Here is a 17557-nt window from a genome sequence, read left to right as displayed (position 1 = left end):
CTACCTACCGCCCCCCCCTTCCTTCTCCTCCCCTCCCGTAGCTGGTGCGCTGGAGAGCGAAGAGAACAGGCAGGCGGCTTGTCATTGCTGTGTCCGGGCGCCGGCTCCATCCGTTCATCCCGAGGTGCAAAAGGGGGCCAGGGCCCCAGCGCCCCTCTCCGCCCCAGCTCCGCCCCTCCCCCCCGCCATGCAACGCGCCGCCAGCCACCGTCTCCTTCTCTAGCCGCCCCCCCTTTTCCCGAGCTCCTCCATTAGCTCCGCGCCACCTCCCCCCAAGTTCCCCGCTCTCTTGGAGCCCCCCGCGGGCACTGCAGGGAGCTCGAGCCGTAGGGGCGGGAGCCCCTCGTTCTCGTAGCAGCCGCCGCAGCAGCAGTACTCCAGGTAGCTGTCCTGGGACCTGGGTCCCCCGCAGTTTCGCATCCGCAGAGGAGGCCCCGGCGGATGGCTGAGCGGGAGTCCCGGAGCGGCCTCGCCCGGCTGGGGGCAGCGGGCGGGGGGCTGGAGCTGCCCCGTTAACCCCTTCGCCGCCGCTGCCGCCGCCGCCGCCGCCGCCGTCGGAGGGGGGGCGGGGGGAGTCGGCTGGACTCACACGTGCCGCCGCCGCCGCCGTCGGGGGAGCCAAGAGAAAGCGGGGGAGAGATGCTGCCCGCTCGTGTCGCTGCCGCCTCGCCCCAGCCCCGGGCCCCAGAGCCCTGACGCTGCCCACTCCCCTCCCCCAGCTCCCTCCCACACCAGGGGGGAAAAAGACCCACTCGCCCCGATCTGCGCCTCCAGCCCCGGAGCCTGCGCCCCCAACCCACCCCCAGCTGGGGAGTGGATTGTCAAATTCGATTTTTTCCCCCGCTAAATTTTTGGTGGTGGTGGCGGTGGGCTGGGGGAGGGGGAGCCCCGGAGCCCGCCCTCTCTCCGCCACCACCCCCCTTCCTCGGCTCCGGGAGATGTGCCGGGCGGGGGGCCCGGGGACGAGAAGCCGCAGGAGAGAGGAGAGGACTGAGGAGGAGAGTGAGCCGCCCCTGGATAGGTGAGTGTCCACGCTAGGGATAGAGGGACATGGGGGAGGGGATGTCACACCTGGGCCAGGTGTCTGGGGCACACGGGTCGGGGGAACCTTGTCTGCCCCTTGCCCACGTCCGGGTCTTGCCCCTATGCGGAGGATGGGAGTGAGCCGAGGAAGGGCGTGGGGGAGGAGGGGTGGATGGGATGAAGTCTTGTCTGGAAAGGTGGTGGCTGGATGGGGGTTCGAATCATTTTTGCTTCTATTTGGGGGTGGGGAGGATCGGGGGCGTTGTAGCCGCAGAGCTGCCCGTGGGGAGGCTCTGGGGTTGCTATCGCCGCGGAGCTGGGCACCAGCTGTGAGCTAGCCGAGGTGCTGGCGCGAGCTGGGGGGTGGGGGGGGGGCGGTAGGGGGGAGGTGCGGAAAAGAGAGGCAGCGTCGATCCGCGGTGTGACACAAGCGGGGCTAGAGAGGCTGGGTCTGGGTGTCTATGCCTGAATGTATCTTTGTGTATCCGACTGTGTGTGTGTGTGTGTGTGTGTGTCCATGTGTCTGATTTTGCTGTCGTGTGTCTTTGTGTGTATGTATGTACCGGCTGGTATCTGTGTGGCTGTGATAGTGTGTTCTCCGGGCTGTGTGGGTGTCTGGTTGTGTGTCTCCGATATGTGTCTTCCAACCCCTGGAGGAGCTGTGTCAAGGGCTGATACTGCAGGATGCTTATGGATATACATATACATACATGTGTATGTATGTGTGGACATATACATATATATGTTCCTTTTTTGGTTGTTTTTCTCCGAGAGGAGGGGGGAAGTGATTGGGGGAGGGGTTGTCTGGGTGTCGTGGCGGCGTCTCCTGCTAGAGGCTCCCCTCCCGCCTGCCGCTGCGGTCCCCTAAGGAACGTGCCGAGGACCTGAGCACGGGCCCGGGCTCCTGGGGTGGAATGGCTCTGTCGGGCTAGGAGGAGTAGAAGAGGTAGCTTGGTCGCTTATTTCTGTCATCGATTGGTGTTAGACCCCTGCATCCTATTCCCCCTCGATCTGCAGCTGGTGGAAGGGGGGAAAGAATGTCAATCATGCTCCCCCCTTGCTCTGGTCCCTGAGATGTCAGGCTTGGGAAAAGGGAAAGGGATATTTCCCTACCACCCCCATTCCAGCCGTGCCCTGAATTGTGTGTGGGGGAAAGGGGATTGGCCTTGTTCCTCTCCAAAAATCTCAACCACAGAAGGGTCTTGAGAGCTAAAGGGGAACTAATCATAACCACTGAAAAGGTGACTGGCGGGAGAGGGCAGACGACATTTGTCTGTGTCCTGAAGCAATAACCTCCCAGAGGGACATGTTAACATCGCCCCTCATATACAGTCCCACCAACAAATATATAATCCCCTAACCTTGTACACGCTTCAACTTCTTACGCCCCCACAGGAACACAAACCCAACCCTTCCATACCCAGCACAGGTATATAGCCCTCATTGTTCCCACACACATCTCAATCTTATATACAGATGGAAATTTTAACAAATTAAGCACATACAAACAAGAGTGCAAGGCTTTGTTTTCTATCAGGATGAAAAAAATCTCTGCATCCAGAGATTACAGTTTAGGAAAGGGAAAGGACATATACAGAACACAGGCATACCACCTCTACTTCAAACCACACACACACACACAATACCAAGTAAATGGCCCTGCCAATCACCTCCCCTATAATCTCTGGCCAAATAGAGTAGACTCCCTTCTCCCCATGTTTGGAGAGAGATCCCTGGTGTCCTGTTGTCTCTCCCCAGAACAGAGGGTCTGCCCCATGAGGAAATCTCATCAAAGTGGAGTGAAAGATTCTGACCACCCCTCTTTGGCTTTTCTTCCTTTTAAGAAAATGCATCCTAATCTCAGCCTATTTCCCAAGACTTTAGAGAAGTCCTTTTCTGGGCTTTCAGTTTTCTGTTAAATGAAGGGCTTGGATTCAAAGCAGTTTGAAATCCTATGATCCCATCCCTTCCTTTATTTCTTCCTCATCCAGTTCTTGATAGCTCTGTCTTTTCATTTCCAAACATATGGGGTGTGGACACTGGGGCGTAGGGGATAAAATGGATGCCAATATGGCTGCTTCTTTCCTTCTCTCCCTCCCTATCCTATTCCCTATATAATAAGCCCCCTGTCATTCAGTAAGAGCCTGGGGCCTTTGGGGGGAGATCTCAGGACAGGTAGGCAGGAAGGGAAGGGTCAGTGTACTTTCTAAAGACAGGGTATGGTTCCCAAGGGCCCTTGAGGGATGATACCTCCTGTCTTAGACTCCACCCCCTCAACAACCCATTCCTCATCATCTATCATAGCCTTAGCCCCTAGATAGTGGCCTAAAAGCCTTCTCCCAGAAAATTCCCAGCACCCTCTGCTGCTCTATTCCACTCTGCCCCGGCTTTCTTTCCTCAGACCATATTCCCTTTCTCATAGGGTGATGAGCCGAGATTTCTGCCCTCAGTAGCTTTCTTGCTCCCTCCTATCTCCTTCTTGGCCCTACCCAAATCCAGTTCACTTGGTCTTCTCCCTCCATCCTTTGCTTTTCCTGCTAAAAATCTGAGTAAAGGAGTACAGAAGCCTTTCTTGACATTGGGGTGGTATGTCTTCCCCTTCCATTATCAACTAGCCCCCAGGTTCCTCTCCCTTACCAACCCCCCTTCACCTTATCCAGACCTTGGGTCCACTTGTCCTTTTAGGATGGGGTGCATACCAGGACTAACTCAGGTCAGACCCAGGTCTTAGAGGGTGGGTGACTTCTCCCCTTCTCCCACTCACTCCTCCCTCTAATGCTGAATTTATTACTTAAAAGTAGGATGAAAACAGGGAGAATAAAAGAAGGAATACAACCTTCATTATCATATCGAGAAAATTATCCGTGATTTCCCTAACTAGCAATTTGCCTGCCATGCCGTTCAGCGCTGACTTGCCCATTAATTACAGAGATGAAAAATCATCTGGAAAGAGGGAAAAGGAACTAATTCGATCCCTCGCCAGCGACAATCAGTACCCATGCACAGAGACACATCACCACATACATGTGCACGCACATGCGTGGGCCTCTCCCTCCCACTTCCATTCTAGTGCCCATCACTTTCCTTCCCTTTCTGCTTCCTGCCCCTCCTCCCTTCCTCTCCCACCCCCAACCTTATTGTGACTACTGTGAACATGCCAGTGTCTGATGGGAACTTCTGACCCCACACCCTTGGGTGGCACGATGGACTTTCCTATATGAATACCTTCCTCCACTTTTTTTGCTGAGGCAATTGGGATTAAGTGACTTGCCTAGAGTCACACAGCCAGGAAGTGTTAAGTGCCTGAGGTCAGATTTGGACTCAGGTCCTCCTGACTTCAGGGCTGGTGCTCTATCCACTGTACCAAGTAGCTGCCGTCTTCCTCCACTTTTGGGGCTGGGAATAAACATGTGTGTCCCATGCTTCTCTGGACAGAAGAGGTATATTCCCTCATGTCCTCGAGCCCTTCTGTAAGAAGGGGGATAGAGGACCTGAAGGCAAACTGTTTGGGTTCCCAAAGAAGGGGAGTGAGTTATTGCTTAAGAACCCTGGGGCATGGAAAACCTCAGGAGAGGAAAGTTTAGGAAGGAGGCAGGCAGGGTATCTAGCCTGGAGGGCTACCTGCTGAGCCAGGGAAAGTCAGATTCAGCCCATGAACTGCATGAATGATCTGCTGTGGCTTTTGCTATATGTGGAGGCAAGAAGTAGATAATTATGTCTCTGTTGTCTTTATATGAGTTTGTGTGCATCTACGTGCATGTCTTTGTATGTGGTTGCATGTTTACCTGGGTTTAATCATACATGTGTGTGCAGGTGATCCATGTATAATCCATGTATAAGCCTGGCACATCTCATGAGATGCTATCCTGGTCCTGAATTTGGGCTCAGGAGAGCTGCTGTACCATTAGGAGTTGTGTGGCCTCAGACCATTTTCCTTCTCTAGGACTCAGTTTCCTCATCTGTAAATTAGGCTGACCTAGATAATTTTAGGTCCCTCCCAGATTTATGCCAATAAAAATTGAAAACAAGCATTTAGCAATTTCCTCCTGTGTGCCAGACACTATGCTAGCCATTTCCAAAGATGAGGGGAGAGAACACAATAATTCTGTCTTCTCTGAGTCCTCTTCCCTTTAAAAGTTGTCTGTGGTCTTCTGATCCCTCCCCCACTCCAGCCGTGACCAAGGACATGGGAAGATCTGGTTTCAGTGTGGGCTTTGCTGCCCTGGGCTTCAATTTCTAGACAATAGACAGCAGACAGCCTACCCTCCCCCGACCCCTGCCCCTGGGGAGGGGGGGGACCTGAGTCTCCCTGAGAAGAGGAAGTATCTTACAGGGGACCTCCCTCTTCTGGGATTCCCTGGGTCTAAGAACCAGAAGCTGGGATCTTGCTCTGGTGCCCTGTGGGTGGGCCAGTAGGTGAAAAGCAAAGGGCAGGTGGTGGGATAACTAGCTCTGGGGGGAAGCAGTAAGAAGAGATGCTCAGGATTCCTGGGTAAAGAGGTTTTTCCTTTCTCTTCTCAGCTTCTCTTGAAATTTGGGGATGGAGGGTAGGAAGAAGGAATGAATAGTCCGTAGGAATAAAAAAAGAGTCTATTCCACTTGAGAGATCTCAGTGGCTATAGCAGTAGGCCGAGATCTCTGGCTAGTGTCCTGTGTCTCTGGAGAGGGGTCAGGAGCAGCATAATTTTCATTTTTCTAGCAATCTTTTTTCCTTACTTCAGTCCTGTGAGATAGGTCATGAAAGAATTATTCTTCCATCTAACATATGGGGAAACTGAGGTTTAAAGAAGTCAAACAACTTGCCCAGAATCATATAGTGAATGTCACAGAATAACAGGAAGAAAGGGAGATCCCTAAGGACAATTTAAAGGGAGCCAGGGAGCCAGTCTAGCTTTCTTGTCTTGGAAATAGAGAAGTCGAAAGAGGGAAAATTTCCCTTTGACTTGGTCAGTCTGACCAAACTCCATCCTAGGCCTGTGTTGTCTGTTAACTGAGAGCCAGTTTATGCCACTTATGTCTGTGATGAAAGAAGATAGAAACATCTTGAATGGACACTAAGTCTGCTAGGCCCCTTACTCAATCCTCTGCCTACTGAAACCAATCTTCAAGGACCTGGAAAAGTCCCATTTTCTCTAAGACACCTTCCTTGACTCCAACCCCCCACTCCATGGGAGGTGACTCCTATTTGGGAACTTTATATGGCTTCTTCCTAGTGAATGCTTAATAAACTCCCATTGACCTCCTGTGAGACACTGGAGAATTCCCATCATCCTCTGCCCATGTGATCTTAGGATTTCTGGGGTCTAGATCCTTGATCTTTTGCTAGGTCTCAGTTTCTTCCTTTGTATGTGGATTGTTCCCAGCAATCTCTAAACAGCTTTCTAGCTCTAGATTTTACAAGGCTCTGAGAGGACAGGGATGGTGAGCTTTCTTCCCCTCCAGAGAGCGAGGTGTACTGAATAAAAGGTGAATGAAAGGCTTGGGTGGGAGAGAGGAAAATATAAATGACAGCTCCCCCCCATTGTCTTCAGTTCCAGTCAACTGAGCTCCCTAATATGCTAAGAGCTGTGCCAGAGTACAAGCAGACTGGGTCAAGGAGACCACAGGGAAAAACGCATCCTTGCATCTTAAGGAGCTTATGTTAATTTGTAGGCGGGGGTCACTTAGACTCACATCTGGAACATCCAGAGAACAGTACAAGGGGATGTTCTGTATCTTAATGAGCTGCTTGGGAGTGGGGGAAGGCTCTGAGTCTGTGGAGAAATCTGGCTCCAGAGAGAGCTCTGTAGGCCTTATGAGTTAATCCACAGTCCTGGAGGAGATGGGACTTGGGCTGAGCTTTGAAAGCTCCAAAGGATTGGGGGAATAGTATGAGCAAAGATTGGAATAAATGTAGAATGGTGAGCCCAATGACTAAGTGTGTTAGTGGTGTAAGAAAGAATATTGGGTCTGTAATCCCTAGCTTCAAATCCCAACTCTGCTCCTTGCCACTTTCATGTTCTTGGGCAAATTACTAAACAATTCTGAGTGCCATTGATCACATCTGTAAAATGAGGGGCTGGACTTGATCCTAAGGTACCTCTTAGCTCTAAAATCTCTGAATCCATGGGCTTCATTTTTTTTTTTATCAATGAGTTGGATGAAATCATAGATTAATTCATTTGTTGTTCAGTCATTTTTTAGTCATGCTTGACTCTGTGACCATGTTTAGGGTTTTCTTGGCACAGATACTGGAGTGATTTGCCATTTCCTTCTCCAGATCATTTTACAGATGAGGAAATTGAGGCAAACAGAGTTAAATGACTTGCCTCACAGTCACACAGCTAGTAAATCTCCAAGACTGTGGTTTTAACTCATGAAGGTATGTCTTGCTGACTCAAAGATTGGCACTTTATCCACTGTAACACTTAGCTACCTTCAGATTAATTCAAAATCCTATACTGTATACAGAATCCCGCTGTACGGAAGTGCTGAGGGTGAAATAAGATTGTCTTGCCCTCATGGAGCTTACAATCTACTAAGGAGGTAATATAGAAACACATGGCCTATTATCTAATACTATATAAAAACTAAATGAAGATATAAAGCAAAGTGATATGTGAGATCCAAATGGGAAGATAGTTACTAAAGAGGGCCAATCACATCCATGCTCTAGAAATAAATAAGCACTTATTAAATACCAGACACTTTGTTAAGCACTTTACAAATATCTCATTTGGTCCTCACAAAAATATTCTGACTTAAGACCATTATTATTTTTACATATGAGAAAACTAAGACAAACAAAGTTTGTATAACTTGCCCAGGATTATTGAGCTAAGGCTGAATTTGAATTCAAGTCTTCCTGACTCCAGGTTAGTGCTCTAACCACTATACCACCTAACTGCCATTCCTCCAGTAGAATATATGCTCCTTGAGGACAGGGATTACTTTGTTTTTATCTTTATGCCTAGGATGATGCCTTCCACTTGTCAGGCACTTTATAAATGATTTGTCAATTGTATGAATCAGGGAGGAAGTCAAATTTGAGTTAAATTTTAAAAGATGGGTAGAAATTTAATAGAAAAGGGGAAAGAGGCAATTGCAGGTACAATGACTATTGAACAAAGGTATGGAGGCTGGTGGGTCTCTGGTTTATTTGGGTAACAAAGAATAACTCAGTTGGACTAGAACAAAGATTCTTCACCATTTTTTGTGTCATGAATCCCCTTCAGTCATCAGGGAAACGAAACCTAAGGATCCCCCTCCTCTCAGAATCATGTTTTTAAATGAATAAAAAATATACAGGATTGTCAAGAAAACCAGAAGTTATTAAAATATTTTCCCATATAAGCTCATGGACCCCCAAAAATATATCTGTGGACCAGGATTCCTATGAACTCTAGGTTAAGAAGCCCTGGGTTAGAGCATAACTGCCATGTTCATCAAAATTCCAAATTACATGAACCTGGAAAAGAGAGTTAACACATTGGATAACTGAATCATGAAAAAAGGAGAAACTAATAAGTGCCACTCGTTGTGCTAAGCACTTTATAAATATTATATCATAACCTACAAGTATTTCAATAGGCTGAAAGGATGGGTCATTGAACAGGGGTAAATATAAAGTTTCATATCTAGGTATAAAAAGTTAATTGCACAAACTCAACATGGCAGTACTATGGTTAGACAATACTTCTTGTGGAAAAAGTTGGTGGACTTGTTTAAGATAAATCTGAGTTGACTATATTACAGCAATTAAAATTACAGAATCTTAGGTTGCATGAAAAAAGCATAGTATTCCAAATAAGGAAGGTAATGGTCCCACTGTCCTCAGCTTTATCAGAGCATATTTGGAATACTATATTTCATTCTAGATACTGGAGACTTCAGACTGGAACTATATCTAGAAAAGGGCAACCAAGATGAAGAAGGGGCTTGAAGTCATGCCATATAAGAATGGCAAGTACAGAACTGGAGGTGAGGGGTAGAAATTATCTACTGTACTTACTTTCTTTTATAGATGAGAAAAAAATTAGTCTCAGAGAGGTGAGATGACTTGGTTAGGATCATACAGGTGGTTAATGACAGCACCAGGATATGAACCCTAGTTTTCTGGCTTTGGATCCTATATATTTCCGTCTCTATCAGTTGAAAGAGCTGAGTATGTTTAACCCAGAGAAGGAAAGATTGAGGAAGAACATGAAACTGTCTCAGTTTCAGTTCAGTAGAACAAAACTGTCTTCCAGTATTGAAGAAGGATATGACTTGTTTTGTTTGGTCCAACTAGATTAGAGATAGGAAGTAGAGGAAGGAAGCAGGAACTGGTGGAGAAATAGATTCTGCCCCTTTTTATCAATTGGAACTGATCCAAATGAACAAATAGAATAGGTAGCTTTGGAAGATAGTGAAATATCAGGCACTGGGAATGTTCCTTGGAAGGCTGGAGGAAGAATTGTTGGGGTAGTTTAAGAAGGGTTCCTCTTCAGGTATGGGATAAGCTCTGCACAGGCTCTATTTGATCTAGAGAGTCTGTGATTTTGGCAGGAAAGGAAGACTGCTGGAAAGAAAATATTTCAAGTTAGGTTCAAGGTCAGCGTGGGAAGAGGACCAGGAGCAACCTAAGGAGTTTAGGTTTGATCTTGGGCATCTGTCCCACAATTTGCTTTTCCAATATGGAATTACTGAAACCCTAAGTAAAGAGGATGGGATGGGATTACTGAAACCCTAAGTAAAGAGGATGGGATGGGGGGGGGGGGGGGTGAGACAGGTGGAGTAACCAGTGTAAAGATGATTTTCCAGGAATGAATATGATCAGTTGAGGATAGGTTGAAGGTAGAAATGAATGACAAGATCTGAAAGGAAGGAGATCTCTCACCCCTTACTATTTGGTCTCTTCTCCCATTTGCAGGGAGCTAGCCATCTAAGCCTCACTTTTTCTCCAGTTGCAAGTATCATGCTTTAGGCCTATTCCTCTCCCGTCTGCCCCAGTTGACAGAATTGAACTCCAGTGAAATGGAGTAGAATATAAACTTTCTGAGGTGTGTGTGTGTGTGTGTGGGGGGGGGGGTTATATTTCCAGTGCCTAGCATGGTACTTTACATATAAGCACTTAATGTTTCTTGAATTTAATTAAATAGGCTTCCTCAAAAGCCTAGGGGAAGTTAAGCAAGAGTTTTAGAACTAGAAAGAACCAAAGTCACCATCCAGTGTAATATAATCCATCATTTTACAAATTTAAGAAGCTGAACCCAGAGAGAAGAGACTTAGAGGTTGCAGAATAACAGAGCTGGGAGACTCAAAGATCATCTTTCCCAGGGGTTTGCACAAATGCTCCCTCTGCATAAATGGTCCCCAATGTTTAGATTATGTTCTCTTGTCACCTCCATCTTTTAGAATCCTTTACTACTTTCACAGCACAGCCATTAGAGAGCCTGGTGAAGCCTATGGACCCCCTATGAGAGGAGTGTTTTTATGTGCATAAAATAAAATACCTAGAATTACAAAGGAAAATATATTTTTTGAAACAGTCATAAATTTTTTAAAAGTTCACAAACCCCAAGGTTAAAAAACCTTTAGTTTAGTTCAATTCCTCATTTTACAGATGAAGAGATTGAGATGAAGCAGTTAAAGTGATTTGACCAAGATCCGAAGGCCAGTAGGTAGTAATATGACAACAGTCTAGGAGAAAAGATAATAAGCACTAGATCAGCCTAGAATTAGTCTAAGTGGAGGGGAGAGTCTTCCCTGAGGACTGGGACATAATTTTTATGGAAAGTCCTGGGCTTGTGAGGCCACCTAGAATGTGTTCTATGGTTTCAAATCCCATCAAGTGTCCTTGACACCAAAAACCAGGATATTGAAGGCCAGAACGGTGAATAATCTGGACATTATGCTGTATGAAAGCGACTAGAAGAATTAGGGATGTTCAGCCTAGAGAAGGCTCAGAGGAGATGTCATAGCTATCTTCAAAAATCTGAAGAGCTGCCATTTGGAAAAAAGGATTAGACTTGACTACTTGGCTATCAAATTTGGCAGAATTAAGCATAATAGGTGATTACTGCATAGGCAACTTTAGGCTAGATATAAGGGAAAACCTCTTAAAAATGTGAGTAATCCCAAAGTGGAATGAGTCGGGCTACCTTTGAGTGTAGACTGAGGGCTAGTATTGTTTTTTGTCCTATTTATATCCCCAGCATAGTACCTGGCACATAGTAGTCATCTAATAGATATTTATTAACTGGTTGACTGAGTCCTCTTCTCCCTGTAGACACTCTTCCTTAGTAATCTTGAAAAAAACAACCAAAAAAAAAAAAAAAGGTTCAATTATCTTCCTATGTAAACAACTTCCATATTTATATATTCAGTCCTAATCTTTCTCCCAGTCTCTAGTCCTGAATTTCTAACAGATTGTTGGATAGTTCTAACCAAACATGCTATAGGTAACTCAATCAACTTGCCCAAAATGGAACTCATGATTTCCCCCAAATATCCATTCTTGTTCTGAAACTTCCCTCGGCCCAGCCCCATTCTGTTGAGAGGAGACCACCATTTTCACAGCTTTGGAACCATCTTCATTGCTGCTTTCCCTTTCCCCTCTCTTTACCAAGCCTTGTTGATCCTACCTCTGAGACATCTCTTTCTCCCTAGTAACACAGTCTCTACACTATCCTAGCCACTAATCACTCCATAACTGTTCTATTTCAATAGCCTCCTAATTGGTTCCCTTGTCTCTAGTCTCCTGTTCAGTCTGTTCTCCGTAAGACTGACAAATTGATATTCCTAAAACATATACAATACTATGTCATCCCCACTCTAGAATTTTCAGTGATTCCCTATTGCTTCTAGGATCAACAGACTTCCTAGGCTTAGCATTTAAAACTCTCCATGACCTTATTTCCACTTACCTTTTCAATCATTTCATATTACTCCCTTAATATACTCTCCATTCTGGTTAAACCAACCTGCACTAACAGGTTCTAAATACCTGACATTTCACCCATCTCTTGCTTCTGTGCATTGCCTGAGCAGTTTCTCCACATCTGAAATGTCCTCCCTCCTCATCTATGTTTTAGAATACCTTCCTTCTTCCTTCATTGCACAATTCTGAGCTACTTCTTACAAGAGTCTTTCCTCACTCTCCTCTTCCCAACTATCCCACTGCCTCTTCCTGTTTGATTGGACTTCTTTATCTTCCCCCCTTCCACAGTAATATGTAAGCTCCCTGAGGGCAAGAGCTATTTCATATGGTCTTTGTTTCTTTAGTCCACTACAGTAGCATAAATGCTTAATAAATGTTTGTTGAATTGGATTGAGAGACTGGATGACACTTGTTAGGTAGGTAAAGGGAAGCCTTCTTCCGGTATTGGAAAGCCTAAGGCCTCTGGGGTTTGTTCCAGCTCTAAGATTCTGTGAGAGGAAGCATGTGAGACAAAAAACGAGGCACTTGGAGATAGGCCTTGGTTCAAGCTCTGCCAGCCTCTTAGATATATGACTGTGGGTGAATGTCTTCATCTCTTTGGGCCTCAATTTCCTTATCCATAAAATGGGGATGCACACAGCAAATATCAGATGAGAAAAAACTATAAAGCATATAATACTAATATGTGCAGTGGTGGGAATACTAATATAATGACATTGGTAATATTATTATAATACTAAATGTAATACTAAAGAGCTCTATAAATATGAGTTGCCTGGAGGAGATTAGCCGAGGCCGGAATTCACTGGAGGCTGCCCCAGAGCTCCAGCATGAATAGTGAGACTAATAGAGATAAGAAGTAGGAAAGGGGGATGCAGGGGGAAGTATTTAGGGTTCCGGGTGTAAGGGACTGAGTATCTAAACTGAGATGGATGGATAATGGAGCCCGATTAGAATCGGGGAGGAGCCACAGAAGGCAAGAGGTTGAGAGAAGGGGGGGTGGGGAGCCTGCGTGGGCACCCAGCCCCTGTTCTCCCCCACAACACTTGAGGGCCTGTGAAGCCAAGAGGGTTGCTATGGTAACTGGCTTCTGAAGCTGGGTAAGTGGGGGGGGGGATGCTGAAGCAGTCTGTTCACCTCCTGTCACCCTCCCTCCCCCCTTCTCTGATGGGCCCCACCCACCCCTGCTGAGGACAGAGCCCGGGCCGGGGCATGCTCAGTGAGCTTTCCTATGACAGAGCCACAAGAATGACCATCTAGAGCCACCCTCCCATTCTACAGATGAGGAGGCTGAAGCCAAGAGATGGTGACTTGGCCACGATTACAGTCAGGGCCTTCTGACTCCTTTTACCTCCCCATATTTCAATGGCTAAGTCTCCTTGTCTCCCACCCAGTCACTCCCCATCTGGCTGCCACTTTCTCGCCCACAGCCTGGTAGATGAAGAAGCAGAGGTGCCCAGACATGCAGGGACCTTCATTGGGGAAAACCCCTCAGCCCTGTTTTTCTTTTCTCTTTCAGCTTCCATCCATGGAGAGTAGGAAAGCCTGGGGCAGCCAGGTGGTCCACTGGAGTCAGATGGATCTCAATTCAAATCTGACTTCAGGCAATTACTAGCTATGTGACCCTGGGCAAGTCACTTAACCCTGAGTGCCTCAGAGAGAGACAGAGATAGAGAGAGACAGACACAGAGATGTCACACAGGGCGACTTGGACTCAAAGTGTGCCCCCCCTTGCATACTTTGCACCCTTACTGTCAGCTCCATAAAGGCTGGGACTTATCCTAAACTGTTATCTTCCTCAGGAAGACACAAGTGAATCAGTAGACATTTAAGTGAACATCGTACCATATTGTAAGCATTGTCTTTTGGGATTCAAAAGAAAGATTTGGGCAAAAACTGGTCAAATAAATTTGAATAGGAATAAATATAAAGTCTTCCATACCTGAGTTCAATTAAATCAGTACAAATCAGGAAGGTGTGGCTGGAAACAAATGGAAGGGGGGGGGGGGCGGGAGAAGGGGCTGTCAATGATTATAAACTCCATATGGTAGCCAAAAGAGTTAACATGATTCTAGGACTCTTTAAGATTCGCATAGAGTCCAGAGCTAAGGAGATGTCACTCCTGATGCTGGACTGAGAAAACATCCTCTCAGGGACTAACAGGATCCCTGCCTAGGAGATGAGCCAGAGAAAACTGCACTCAATTCTTCTGCTGCTTCTCCACCACAAGATAGGAATTTCTAGAATTTTGAAGTGGAAGAGATCTTTGAGACTAGCTAGTCCACTCCTCCTTGCTTCCATTTTACAAAGAAACTAAGACACAAAGCAACTAAAAGTCCAATCCAAGGCACTGTAAATACCAAACAGCAAAGCTAGGATACCAACCTTGTCCTCCCGACTTGAACCCTATACTCAGCCCAATGCAGTCCCATCCAGGTAGCTTTCCCTTAAGTACCCTCCTTCATAAATTTATCCCCATGACACCACTCCCAGCATTTTGTTTGGCATGTGTCTAAATTATTATACCAAGTGGTGAAGAATTATAGTTATCGTTGCATCTCATGTCCCTCCTCATCTGTCAGTTCTAGGAAGGCTAAAATTCATTGTTTTCTAAACTGTGTCTTTTCCAGCTCATACTAATCCCTGATCCCACACCGTTCTCTTTCTATTATCAGGAGATGCTGAAGTGATGGTGGTCTGTATTATAACAGACCTTTGGGAAACGGAAAAAAGATTTGGACAGGAACTAGTGAAATAAAATTTGAAGGCTATCCATTGTCCAAAAAACTCAATTGTAACAATAGTGTGATGGGAGGAAAAAACAAATTCAAATGGAAGAAAAAGAGTATTTAAGAGAAACATAGCCATCAAGGCTAAGGAAGGAAATATGCATTTTTTAGGCATCCACTATTTTTGAGGGACTGTTCTAAGCTCTTAAAAAAAAAAAAAAAAAAAAAAAACCTATCTTTACATGTATTTGGAAAAATAAAATACTATTGAGAAAACAAAAACAACAAACTAGTACAAAACCAGCACAGATCTATTCCTATAGAAACTCCTTTCCAAGCTAACATGAAACCAACTATCAATGACTACTTTTGGAATCCAGTCATTTACTCCAAATCCACCTAATTATGCTATAGTTTTATACTAAACGTTTTATAAATTTTAGTCTATTTTATCCTGACAACAACTCTGGGAGGTAGGTACTATTCTTATCTGCATTTTAGGGTTTGAGGACAGGGAAATTGAATCAGTCAAGTGACTTGCCCAGCCTCACACAGGGCTAGTGTCTAGGGCTGTATTTGAACCCAGACCTTGCTGATTCTGGGTTCAGCACGCCATCACTTATGAAGCAAGAGGCAATAAAGCCCCGAGTTCTTTATCCTAGTCAGATCCCATCTGGATTACCATGTTTGGTTCTGGGTATCAAATTTTAAGAGCTAGGAAGACATTTCTAAAATACTTGAAGGACTCCTAGAGTGTGGAAAGGAGATTGTTTTATTTAGTGTAATCCCAAGAATATTAAAGAGCCTACTATGTGGTAAGCCCTAGCTACAGACGCAAAGATAAAATCAAAACTAAATTAAAGATCCTTGCCTCCAGGAAATAACATCCTACATCCTATTGGAGCTGGGGGGATGGGAGCAGGGGTGGTGATGGCACATTAAGACATGTAAGCAAATTCACATGGTATGAGGAAAATTGAGGGATGTTAGCCCAGAGGCAGATCTAGGAAAGATAAGAGAAAATTACAGGCGGTGGGATTTCTTCCTGATGTTAAACAAATACATTCTTTATGATCAGACCTGGCCCAGCTGCCTCAGGAGGTAGTGACTTGCCCATCCCTGAAGATATTAAGTAAGTACTGTCTAGATTACTGGCGAGGAGACTGCGAAGTACAGATCAATTTTCTTTCCAAGCTTTCTCTGAGCTTTAGAATTCTATAGTTCCTTTGTCTCTAACACCAATGTCATTGCCAGAACCCAGGCATTCCCTTTTACCCCGCCCTTCTCAGGACCATGCCTACCAAAGCCCTGTGGCTCTGCATTCCCCCCCCCCCCCCCCCCCCCCCCCCCACCCCCACCCCACGCCCCCCCCCCCCCCCCCCCCCCCCCCCCCCCCATCCATCTAGTCTCTTGCCCTGGGTACCAGGTGCACTGGCTGAGGCTCCCTGGGGTGGGGGCAGGGGAGCAGCTAGTACCAAGGAAGAGAAAAACACAAGAGCTTCCTCGTCCCTGGTGGGCACCATGCCAGGTGCTGCCAACAGCCTCTATTCCACAGAGTAGCAGGGTCCTGGCCTCATGCCCAGTATTGTGCCCAGCACTGTTTCTGCCCAATCAAGGCCACTAGTTTTCTGGCCCTCTAGGGCTGGGAGGGACCAAGTTTATTGAACCTCAGAGGCCATCTAGTCTAACTAGCTAGGCAAGAATTAGCCCTACAATATATCTCCCAAAAAACGGTCAGCTGGCTTTCTCTGCTTGAAGACCTCCAAGGTAGGGAGCTCTCCACCTGAAGAAACAACCCCTTTTGCCCTTGGATGGCTGCTGAGGCAGACTTGTCCAGGGCATCTTAACAGAAACAGTTCCCCTTTCAATAGCGCTTCAGAATTTACAATGTGATTTCCTTACAACAATCTTGTAAGGAAAATCAGATACGTTTTCTTTTAACTTTTTCAACTAATTGAAAAGTCATCTTTTCTCCCTTTTCCCTTCCTTCCCCCATTTAAAAGAAAAAAAAATCTCTATGATATGCATAATCAAGCAAAATAAATTCCAGCATTGTCTTAAAAAGTGTCTCAATCTGCACCCTGAGCCCATCACCTCTCTGCCAAGAGGTAAGTGACAGGCTTCATTATCTGCCCTCTGCAATCATAGCCGGTCAATGCCATGATTAGAGTTCTTCAATCTTTCAAACTTATTTGTCTTTACAATACTGTTGTATTTATACATTCTATAAATGCTTCTCCTGGTTTTGATTACCTTACTCTGCATCAGTTCACATAAGTCTTCCCAGGATTCTCTGGAACCAGCCCCTGCATTATTTCTTATAGCACAATAGCACTGTATCACAATGGCATGTTATAATTTGTTCAGCCATTCCCAAGTTGATGGGCAACCCCTTAATTTCCAGTTCTTTTATTCTTAGAGAAAGTGGCTATAAATATTTTTGTACACGTAGATTCTTTTTGTCTTTCTTTGATTCTCTTTGGTTATAGGACCAAGTCATGGTGTTACTGAGTCAAAAGAGAAAGCACAGTTTAATATAGGATATATAGAATTCACCATTCTCCAGATTTAAAAAAAAGTGAGTCCTAGAGACACCATGACTTGCTTAGGGTCATACAACTAGGAAGGTCAGAGCGAAACCTAAAGTCCACCACGGATGGCCTGACTCCAAGACCAAGATTATTTGTTATTTTGTTATATCATCCTGTCTCCTTGCCCCCTACCCAGGCAAAGAAAGATTTTGCTTCCTGATTAAGGACATCTGAGAGACTAACAGACTATTTCACTTTTCCTTATAGCCCTTCTTCTAAAGCTGGCTTCTTCCCCAGCTGTTCCCTACATTCCCTCTACATTTAACAGAACATTTTTTAAGAGGAAAATTCCCTTAAGAGAAGATCCTATCCTT

General features: G+C 45.7%; 1 protein-coding gene and 1 long non-coding RNA gene across 10 annotated transcripts in view; one reads left to right on the top strand and one right to left on the bottom strand.

The window, feature by feature from the left end:
* The first annotated feature begins 43 nt into the window (after positions 1–43).
* The window catches only part of ADGRL1 (adhesion G protein-coupled receptor L1), a 62524-nt gene continuing 45010 nt past the window's right edge, over positions 44–17557 (top strand). For all 4 annotated transcript variants that reach the window (XM_003760656.4, XM_031947700.1, XM_031947699.1 and 1 more), the window contains exon 1: positions 44–1021. The gene's annotated coding sequence lies outside the window, so the exon portion shown is untranslated. The remainder of the gene's footprint in view (positions 1022–17557) is intronic.
* LOC116420765 overlaps positions 10556–17557 on the bottom strand; it is a 35927-nt gene continuing 28925 nt past the window's right edge. For all 6 annotated transcript variants that reach the window (XR_004231185.1, XR_004231186.1, XR_004231187.1 and 3 more), the window contains 2 exons: positions 11207–11290; positions 10556–10683 (listed from right to left, as the gene is read on the bottom strand). This is a non-coding gene — a long non-coding RNA (uncharacterized LOC116420765). The remainder of the gene's footprint in view (positions 10684–11206; positions 11291–17557) is intronic.

This window comes from Sarcophilus harrisii, chromosome 1, assembly GCF_902635505.1.
Source record: "Sarcophilus harrisii chromosome 1, mSarHar1.11, whole genome shotgun sequence".
Lineage (NCBI taxonomy): Eukaryota > Metazoa > Chordata > Mammalia > Dasyuromorphia > Dasyuridae > Sarcophilus > Sarcophilus harrisii.
Note: the sequence above shows the minus strand (reverse complement) of the source record. Positions and strands in the feature narration are given on the sequence as shown.